Source organism: Coenobita brevimanus, chromosome 40 (assembly GCF_032717465.1).
Source record: "Coenobita brevimanus isolate Jiangsu-jjx chromosome 40, ASM3271746v2, whole genome shotgun sequence".
Taxonomy (NCBI): Eukaryota; Metazoa; Arthropoda; class Malacostraca; order Decapoda; family Coenobitidae; genus Coenobita; species Coenobita brevimanus.
The window spans coordinates 12,765,923-12,777,399 of NC_136993.1; positions in this window are offsets into that span (position 1 = coordinate 12,765,923).

Below are 11,477 nucleotides of genomic sequence, written 5' to 3' on the forward strand. Positions count from 1 at the left end.
ATAGTTTACCTAGGCAGGATTTAAGCATTGAAGCACAGTTCTTGAGGACAACAGGAGGGACTCCATCAGGCCCATATACCTTGTCAGTATTGAGGCCAGTGATGGCAGAAAATACACCATCTGAAGAAATTTTAATGTCACCCATGAGGAAGCCTGAAGGGGGAAGTGATTGAGGAACAGCACTGGAATCATCTAAGATGGAATTGGAGGAAAAGGCTGAGTGAAGAGATCTGCTTTATCAGTAGAAGATATAGCTACAGAGCCATGAGAATAGAAAAAAGGAGGGAAGGATGATGAGGCAAAATTGTTAGAAATGTTTTTGGCAAGGTGCCAGAAGGAGCGAGAAGAATTCGAGTTGGAGAGGTGAGAGCACTTAGTACAGATGAAATTATTTTTAGTAGTGTGAAGAACAGACTTAGCACGTTTCCAAGCAGAAACATAAACAAGATGTGATTCAGAGGTGGGTTGGCTCTGGTACCTTTTATAGGTCCTCTCCTTGTTGCAGACAGCATTAGAACAAGCGTGATTAAACCACGACTTTCTTGTATTAGTCAAAGGATATGAGAAAGGAATGTATGCTTCCAGGTCCGAGAGAATAACCTCCATAATGCGGAAGGCACACCTTTTATGGGTTTTAAGGAGTGATAAATCCATTTCTGTTATTATTCTAAGAATTTGTTGTCACTGATATATATTAGACATCCTGCAGGATGAAAAACATGACCTGTCAAAGGGCGGATGAGTAATCTTTGGCAACGGCCATCTAGTAGGGTAGGTGGAGCTCGTTAGCCTTAGTTTGCAATTCACCTAGGACAAAGAAAACTCTGAGGTATAACCTGGATAGCCATAGGGATTCAACACACCTTTCCATAGGCCAGTGGTGAGCTCTCTCCTGACTTGGGTGGTTGGGGTGGGATTTGCATCCCCTTCCTGTAAAATACAACTGAGCATGAAATAAGAAAAGGAAGAGGGATAGGGGTCAGTGCATGTTGCCTGGCCTTGACCCAGTCATGCCAGGGGGTCCTCCCTTGGGCACTGGCCTGACAGGACATTTTGGGCCCATTCATGCTGGTGCCCATCATGATAGTTGCTTGGTAAAGCCTATGGGGCCCCAGTGACCGAATGATGGGGGGAGGGAACCCTCTAGCCCAGACCCTCCTGTTGATTTGCATGATGTTGGTGCAAAGGATGCACGAGCCCTAGGCTCCAACCGTGGGTTTAGACTTCGGAAAACACTGAGGGTGTGGAACGTTCTAAGCCTTTCAAAGGATGATCGACTGCATTTATTTCACGAGAGTTGGGTCGAGGGGAGTCAATATAGCTGCACCCTCTGAAGTGTGGTGATTCGGGCATGGTGAGATAAGAAGCGATGGTTACACATACTACTGGTCTGGTTGTGAAAATGTTACCCATCTTAGGGGTGCCGCTGTGGCAGTTACAGCTCACTTTGTCTCTTGTGTCGACAGGGTTACTCTGGTTGAACAGTGCATAATGCTTCTGAGAATGAAGCTCTCCTTGGGCTTCATCTCTCTTATTGAAGTGTACGCTCCAACTGAGATAAGTGATCTTCAAGAGAAATAGCTATTCTACACCAAGTTTGACTCTGCTGTGGATCAGTGCCCCTCTTGGGATACACTCCTGGTCTTGGGCAACTTTAATGCGGTTACTGGCAATGACAGGGGGGGCACAGGGAATGTGTAGGTCCCCATGACCCTGAAACCAGGAACTCCAATTGTTCTTACCTTCTGGATTTTTCAAAATCCTGTAAGTTAAGAATTGCTGGATCCTGGTTCCAGTGGCCAAATCTTCATTGCTCGACTTGGTATCCCAATACCAGAGGGGTTGCTAAGGAAATTGATCACATCCTTATTAGTACTCACTGGAGAATCCTTCAGAACTGCAGCATTTTCAAGCATGCAGAATTCTTTGCTACTGATCACAGACTTGTTGTTCCTACTCTAAGGCTATAAGTTAAAACTAAGATATTCTCAAGATGCCACCAAAAAAGGTTCCATCTTGAGAAACTCAGGGATGAGGAGTGTGCATATGAATATGCAGTCTCAAAACGGTTTGCAGTGCTCAGCACTGTTGAGGATCCTGTGAACAATAGGATACCATTAAGGTCTCTGGTAGCAGAATCATTCTTTCAACAGAGTATGGCACCGTTCCTTGCTGTCCAAACTCCCTTGCTATGGACTAATATCTTTTGTTCCTTTGATTTCCTCAAATCTCTGTGACAGGAAAATAAGAGTAAAAGTAGATGATGTATATTTTAATTTCCACTCAGTTAACGCCGGCACGCCACAGGGATCAGCTATGGCACCAACCCTATTCCTGGTTCATATTAATGATCTCTTATCTGTCACCCACAATCCCTTTCATTCATATGCAGATGACTCAACACTACATAGTTCATTCACACTCAGACATCCATTTACAAAGTCTAATATCTCTGCCTCTCAACTCAGTACAGCCATCTCCATAAATCGAGACCTATCTACGATCAGTGAATGGGGACAAGACAACCTTGTCTCATTTAATGCTAGTAGAACTAAGTATATACAATTTATTAAGAGACATATTGCCAGATTCGTACATTACCTTCAGTGCTACCAATATTCCCATCTCCAAAAGTATTGAAATTCTTGGCGTCTCACTTAACAATGCCCTCAGCTGGACCTCTCATGTTAGATCACTTGCTAAAACTGCCTCAAAGAAACTTGGATTATTGTACAGAGTCCGTAACTTCTTCGCTGATGAGCAGTTAGCTATAATTTATAAGAGTCATTTGCGCTGTCAGCTTGAATATTGCTCACCCTTGTGGAATGGATGTGGAGAGGTTGCATTAAAACAATTAGACAAAATTCAGAACAAAGCTGTTAGAATTATTAACAACCCTGCCATTACAAATAAACTACCTCCCCTACAAGTAAGAAGGAATGTTGCCTCCCTTGCATTATTTAACAGATATTTTTTTGGCAAATGCTCAGACGAAGGTGCATCCATGGTGCCACCTCTTCATGCCTTCCCTCGTGCTACACAGGCATCTGGTAGTGCTCATGACTGGAATGTCACTCAGCCATATTGCAGAACTTCTGCCTATCAGAATTCTTTCATTCCCCAAACTGCATCTCTCTGGAACTCGCTTCCCCAGAGTTGTTTCCCTCCAAACTGTTCAAGTCTAACTGTTACAGATATTTTATGAACAGAGGACACCAGTAATCTGTTGTATGGATTATTTTTTTATTCATTTGTTTTTCCTTCCTCTGTTCTGTTACTAAAAAAGAAAAATTCTTGAGGTCATCGAATTCGACCTGAACATCATCAAGAATAGCAGCAATATATCAATCATCGAATTCGACCTGAACATCATCAAGAATAGCAGCAATATATCAAGAGTTTCAGAGAAAGGATTCCTCGCCAATTTTCCTCCTTCCTCTTTTATTTATGGGAAGTATCTTTTGAGCTAGCTTTCCAAGGATTTCAAGTGCTAAATTATTTCGCTTTTGAGTGATGGGTCAAGTAGGTGATCCTCTTCAGTCTCGTCAAGAACAGTTGAAAGATTCTCAAACATGGCAACATTTTCTGTATTCACTCTCCTTTGCCAATTCTGGAGTTTAGTAAGGAATGCACTCATGTAGTCAATGAGGTAAAATACATTTTTTCCATGCCTTGTAGCTTGAGACTCAGCCTGTTTACCTGCTAAAAAATGTCAGCCAGGTATGCAAGACGTGACTCCCACAACGCCTGGCTGAAGAGACTTAATAGGTCATCCTTCCCTTTAATTTCCAGAAAAAGTTTAAGTTTTTCTGAAGCTCAAATACTCTGTTCACAACATTGCCCTTGGACAAGATCGCACTTTGAAGTAAGGGATACATGCTCTGAATCCATGTCTTCACATAGATTCTGCAAAAGGGGAGAGTTCAAAGTAGTTTTCACAGAGTTGCCTCCAGGATCTTGCAAAGGGCATCAGGGAGGGTGTTTTTACGACAGTACAAAACGATAGGCCATACCGTGAACCACTTTTGCATCTGGAGCAGGTTCTTTGACGAGGTTTTGTAGCCCTACTTTTGATCCCAGCATTCCCGGAGCCCCATCAGTAAAGTCACAACAATTTTCCCAGGCTATTCCGTTAGCTGTGAAGAAAGAGGTAAACTTTTCCAACACATTTAAAGCTTTTGTGGTAATTTCAAGTTCTGTACTGAACAAATATTCATCTTTGATGTCATGCATGAATACATACCTAACAAACACGAGTAGCTGTGCACAAGAACTCACATGCATACATCCAACTGTTTTGCTAACAGACCAGTTGGAGACAATTAAATTTCCTGTATCACTTGCTCCATGATATAAGCAGACTTATCACTAATTCTCCGTTTCACTGTGTTGTTTGACAAGGAAATCTGCTGAATCTTATGTCCACTTGACTTTCCAAAAACTCTTTTGACTATCTTTACAGCACACGGCTTGCTATAGTTTCAGCAATCATGTGGGCCTTTATCTTCCTTGCTGTTTCAAGGGAAGCCTCATATGATGTCTCATCTACACTTAAGTTCTGCTGTTGGAAAACACCACTTCCATCCAACCTATGTTTTCCCTCACTCTGTTCATGGCGCTTGAAGAAACTGGGGCCTATCTTGCATACGTAGGGTGCATTGTTGTCAGATGATGCTTCATCTTAATAGGCCTCGTAGAATCGTTCCCCAGCACTCTGAAACACAGCATATACACTGAGGTTTCTAGGTGCCATCAGCGAGGATTGATGTAACTCCATAGTTAATGTATTCATCATTATACTTCTGCATCATAGCAACTCTGGCATCCATTGAAAATCTACATAAACAAGAAGCGGTGCCAAGGCACAGCAAGCCAGTCACCGGCAGTCATTTTAGTGCTCACGTATAAACACAACAGGATATCTAGTCAAGGATGTCACATATCAAATTTGGAGTAGAAAGGGTGAAAATTTATGATTTTATGCCCATCTGAAATTTTAGGCCTGACCCACCTGACATTGACCCCCGTACCACTAACTAGGGGATGACCCCCCCCCCCCGATGTAATGATGCATGTTATGTGATGCAGCTTTGAAAGATGCACATTCAGGTTTTGGTTTTATGTCGGTATGACGAAATTTAAAGGAGTTATGGCGAAGAAGCGATATTTACATTGTACATTTTAGGGCCTTCAGTCTGGGCCTTGGCCCATTTTGGCCGAAAATTTAATCAGGCGATGAGAAGGTTAGTCAAAATCACACCAGTACTTTTCACGTAAAGTTATTTACACACAGACATACTGAGTGACAAACAGAGTGAAAACGGTATCCGTCCCCGAGCCCTTCCGGGATAGGGATGGGTAAAAAATGTAAACAGAAACGACGAATGATAAAGATTAAGATTACGTGGCCACTTGCGCCAAAGTGAAATAATTCACTACATTGATTTAAATCAATGTCGAAATCACCAACTAGCATAATTTATTTATATGAGGACACTGGTGTTCAGTATTTGATTTTTTTTTTTTTTTTCAAAACAATACAGCACTCATTTGTTCTTTATTTTTTTCTAATAAGTTAGAATATGCTTAATTAAAGAAACATTTGAGTTAATAATGTAGATGTTACCATTAGTGCAACTAAGGCAAAATTTGTTTTATTACGTCCTCACTCCACACTGCCACAAAACTCCAACAGCAGTAGTTCAGTACAGAAAGGACGTTGCCCAGTGAGTTGTTCTTCCTATGGTCAGCCTTAAGGTGTACAGTATACAAGATCAGCTGAGGCGAAAATAAAGTTCACTTCTTTATTTTCCAAACAATTCCACTTAATGCTTTCCAACTTCTCTTCACTATTCTCACAAGCACTGGAGCTATACACACTTTACTGATTGCAATTACACTTAATGTTTAACAACACTTCACAGTTATTACACTTAATGCTTGACAACACTTCACAGTTTTTCACAAGTATCGAAAATAATCTTCACTGACAGTAATTACACTTAATGCTTGCCAGGAACACTTCACAAAACAAACCCGACTGAACTTCACTCAACTGAACACCAACTGAACTTCTGAACTTAAAATAGTCTCTATCCCATCCTTATATAAACTTGCATTATTCGAGAAACGTCTCCATTCAACAAGAACAACAATTGCCAGCTCGGAGATATCAAAACATGCCAGAGTTTTCTTACATTACATAACACTCTATATCATTTACCATACGAACTTAAATTACATAACTTAACAAGCACTTACACTTAAATAAAACATTATAAAGAAAAAGAGCACAAAAATTAATGTACAACTTACGAAATAACTACGCTCACAAACAGCAGGCAAACTGGCAACTAACTCGTGCCGGAACGGCCTACAGTAAACTTCAGGAAACGTCAAGAAAAATCTCGGCTACCTAACTTGCAAATCTCGCTTCTTAGCAGTTTGGCATCATAGTAACTACCGGTATTAAATTCGCCAAATTTTCCGTTTGTGGTAGCCGGGTTCTGGTGTTGCCCATTTTTATGCAAAGATTATGTAAAATCATGGTTCCTGTGAAAGAAATTAACGTGAAATATCATGTGAAATTGTTAAATGCAGTATTACACTTTCAATAATCATATTAAGGCATTACCGTAACATTTTCACACTGTCACAGATTTTGACAGTAAACAGTAAATGCTAATACAAAAAAAAAAAAAAAAAAAAAAGGCAAAAACGTGTTTGTCGCAACAAAAGAAACTTAAGATACCACGTATGACTGACTACATAATCATCTAAAAACATCGATAATTAAAAGAAAGTAGGCTAACAAAAATTCAAATAACGTTTTAGGTTTGGAGCTGACTTTTCCCATGCATTAAAATTTAACATTATTTGTCACAAATCTGATGTCAGAGCTGCTAAATCTGCAATGAAATCAGGTTTCGTGAAAGCCATTTGATTCAAATTCAAAGTAACTCAGTGATTTTTCTTTTCAGTGTTGATTTTATTTCAAATTGTTTAGTGAGTATCAGTTGAATTTCACCATATACTTTCTATCAGTGCAGCATTTTTTTTATGCAGGTGGCTAGTGATAATAAAAGACAAATGAAAGAATGAGAAAATGAACAGAAATGAGATTACAAAGTGAATATGTCAAAGTAGTATCAAAGGTAGAGGTGTGATAGAGAGACCATCAGTGAGCTGGGAAGGCAGAGTGGAGAAATACATAAACTATAAAACTATAAATATATGTATAGGTAAATAGACAGAAAGGTAGAGAAAATTAAGGTCAATTTCACAAATTTAATATCACTTAAATATCTTGCAATAAACATTAGAATATTGTACAGAAAGCAGTAGCTGTTTCTCTCAAACTTATATCTGCCAGCGCCAGTGGTGTCATAGCCGAGATGGAGATTACAACAGGGAACGAGGGAGACACAGCGGCACCCTGTACACAGTCCTAAGTCTGTTGGAAGAATCCCTTCTGTAGAGGCGAGTAGTACTTTGTATAAGGTTTGTCCAACAACAAGTTAACTACTGCATATTGCATACAAAGTTTTGCCACTCAGCCATGCTTTTACTTGCCTGCTCATTGGTCCAGCGGAATCGAAACATAACAAGTATACATTGGAGTGAGGGGGAGCAAGGCGACAAGCTTAAACACGAGTGTATGACAGACACACTTTGATGTACTATTTACACTACTCGTAGCCAGCTAGGCCCCTTGCCGTGGTCCCCATGGGGGCCATGGCTCCCGTTTTCAGAACCAATGGTCTATCGGGTCATCTTTATTTATTTGCTTCATCTGGTACCTCTGTAGCGTCCTCAGCTCTGATATTTGCCTGGTCATGTTGGTACGCTGGCTAAGTAATGATGCTGTTGCTATGGCAATGGCGTCATAGGTATGGTGATGTCACGAATATTGTGCAAAGTATAGGAAACGACTTCAAGGGAGGGGTAGGGCCAGGCTGCCCAGTATTTGTCATGGTTTATTTTCTATGTCCAAATCCACCCTCCATTTCCCACGCCATTACCACATCCAGGAGATATTAACAACTGTTATTCATGCAGTTGAGAGGCCCTTCAGGAACGTGGAGAATGCCCAAAACCTAGGAGCTCAAACAGCCTTGGTGTTTACACACAGACGTCTACCAACACCCTCACACACACACACACACACACACACACACACACACACACACACACACACACACACACACACACACACACACACACACACACCAGCCGAGCAGGGCAGTACTCCCAAGGTGGATGGAAAGCTGATGACAGGCAGAGCTGGAGCTCCCGTTTCATCAGCCCTCAGGACTACTTCTTGACCATCCCCGTTTGCTGAACTTTTCCAGTGTTTCAGTAACACAGAGAGTAGGCCAGCATGCTCTCTATACTGTCAACACCAGACTACATGCACATTACATACTACACTTCTTTTCCAAAATTAAAAAGAAAAATGGCATCTAATAACCAAGCCTCGGAGTACCCACCATCCACCTTCTCACAGGGATGAGTCAACGAGCTGCCTGGAACCACTGTCTGACTCCCTTTTTCTTCATTTCTGCACCATTCGCTGCCTTTCCTCTAACTTTCTCTCTGTGGCATACCACCTATCCTCCTCAAAACCTCACCTTCTTGTTCTTAACTGCGACTCAGCTGTCTGAGGCAGCTGATAGCAAACCCTTTTTATTATCCTCCTACTTTCCCAAAACTCATTTCAAAGCCAAAAGTGGCTGTTGTGTATATGTACACAACGACTTATCTTGCTTCCGTGTTCCTGAACTCGATTCTTCTGAATTCTCTGCTCTCTGGCTTCGGCTTTCCTGTCATTCTCCGACCAAATATACTGTATCTGTGCTACTTACGTATCCTCTAATTCTACTCACCATGAAAAATTCTTTGACTTTGTTACTTCTACAATGGAACACAATCTGTCCATTTCTCCTTCCTCTAAAAACTCCATTTCAAGAGATTTCAATGTTCACCATCACCTTCAGCTCTCCTCTCTTTCCACTGATCCACATGGTGAACAAGCCTACCGTACATCTTTTGTATTCCTAATGACCTCCTTGCTGAGGGGGGTCACCTTGACGTTGTGGAGGTGCTTGAAGCGTCGCTGGCAGTGCCACCTACTCGAGAGGCCTGCCTACCTTTGTAGGGTTCGGTAATTGTTGGCCTCGTGGACCAAGCACCCCCTGCATCACTGGTGGAGGAGGCCTGCTTGTGATGGTAGTCCCTGCCCATTTACCATCTAGGGCAAGACTGTTGCCTCCCCAAGTGTTTGCCGTGCATGGCTTCCCATAATGCTGGGAGACGGGAGTCCTGGAGGTTGAGCGATGCTGCATGATGCACCCTGCAGCTAGCAATACACCTCTTTGGTCCCTTATTCTGGCTAGATGGACGGCCTGGTTGGGCCCGACCAGGTCAATCGCCTGTTCATACATTGGCTGGGGTTAGTGGGCCCTGTGGGGCCCGGTGGCTCCTATCATCCTGGAGTCACCCTTGCCCAGGTCCCCGGGTGGTTACCCGCATATACTCTCCTGCTACCTGTGGGATCGACAGTGGTGTTGTCCCTGGCATATGACCTCCCCTTGTTGGGCTCCATGGTGGGTGCAAGGGTGGGGGAATGAAGTTAGTTATAGTCATATTATGGCTGAATCTCCGCTCATTTTTGGTTCTCCTGTGGCAGGTGGCCGGGCCCATGAGTCCCTGTCAACTGGCCACGTTGGTGCTCCTGTTGACCCTGTACCACGTAAGGGGAAGGAGCGCTTTCGAGGGAGCGGCACTCAGCCCTCCAAGAAAGCCCTATCACCCTTCACTGAGAGAATACCTGACATCTTTCTACCTGACCAGTATAAGAAATTCATAGTTCTGGAGTTGGCTGATGGTTCCTCTTTCAGGGACCACAATGCATTTAACCCGTCATGTCCCAAGCTATTTCGCACCTCTGACACCTCCCAATCCCGAGGTATTTTCGAAAAAAATGTTTTTGGCTAAAACCTCCGCTTCTGGTGAGAAACATCGAAAATTCATAGAGAAATTGCTCACCTGAGGTTTAAAATACTCAATCCAGGTACGAGTACCTCCTTACCTGACTGGGTTTTCTAACAGGCTGGCACCAAAGAAAACGAGTTCTATGGGAGGGTGACTATTTCACACCACTCATAAACAGTATTTATTTATTTACTTGGTACGAATTTATATGTAGTACAAGAGTATATTGGTTTTCAAACAGTAATATAGGCAATATAATCATTGTTTCACTCACTAACTCATCACCATACCTGACCTTCTTTTGCCACATTACCTGATCATTATTTCTGACTGTTTCTTCCTGTAATGCTATGTAAACTTTGTCCTACACATTGTCATCGATTGGGGAATCACTCTGGCCCTAAATGTCTTTACTGGCCAGGTCACTGGTAACAGGTGGATTGCCGAGACAATGGCGTGAGGGTGGGAGGGGGGAGGTTATGCGGTGTAAGGCATTGTCCATGCTTGACATCTTGAAGAGGAATAGAGGAAGGTGTCCCGTGTATACGTACGAAAAATCATGCACGAATATTGAAAATTGTGCAAATTAGGGACCTTGCAATTGCACGACGTACCAGTACGTCACTGGGACTGGCAAATGCAAAATGTTGCAACGTACTCATACGTCGATGGGACGGGGCGGGTTAAGGTTCACCGTGACCTGGTCAAGGCTTGTGGGTCATCCCCGAAAGTTTTTCACAGACAGATAGGTCACTCCTTGTAGAGGCCAGGGATGCAGACCAAAGTGCCCGCATCCATGCCATCAAATGTTTAGACTCCTGTGATGTACATCCACCAGTCATTCCACCCTGAACCAGACTTGGGGTGTTGTCTTCTCTAAGGAGTTCCGTAGGTACTCAGAGGAGGACCTCCTGGATGGGCTGAAAGACCAGGGAGTAGTGAAGGTGGAGAGGATAAAGAGAAAGGTAAAGGGGATATTGACTGGTACACCATTAATTGTCACCTTTGATCGCTTGGCACTGCCTGATGTCTTAGAGGCAGCTTACTACCGCCTTCAGGTTAAGGCATATGTGCCAAGACCTAGACGGCGCTTTCATTGCCAGAGATTTCTGCATGTCAGCAGGTCTTGTCATAGGAACATGCAAGGTCTCCCACAAGTGTGTGTTAATTGTGGTGGCAAGAGATGGACTGCCCGAATCCCCCCTCGTGTATCAACTGCCACGATGCTCACCCAGCTTCATCAACACAGTGTGACCAGTACAGGTTTGAGAAAGAAGTCATGTAATTTCAAACCCGTGAGATTTCTTTTGCAGAGGCAAAGGAAAGGGACAGAGGGAAGTTTAACCACCCTGGGGCCACTTTTGCTTCAGTTCTCTCACGGCATTAGGAGGTCCCACAGTACAACAAGACAACACTTCATGTTGCCCCATCTACTTCTCGGGATAATCAGTCATCAAAGACGTCCCAGATGGGAGATGCTGCTG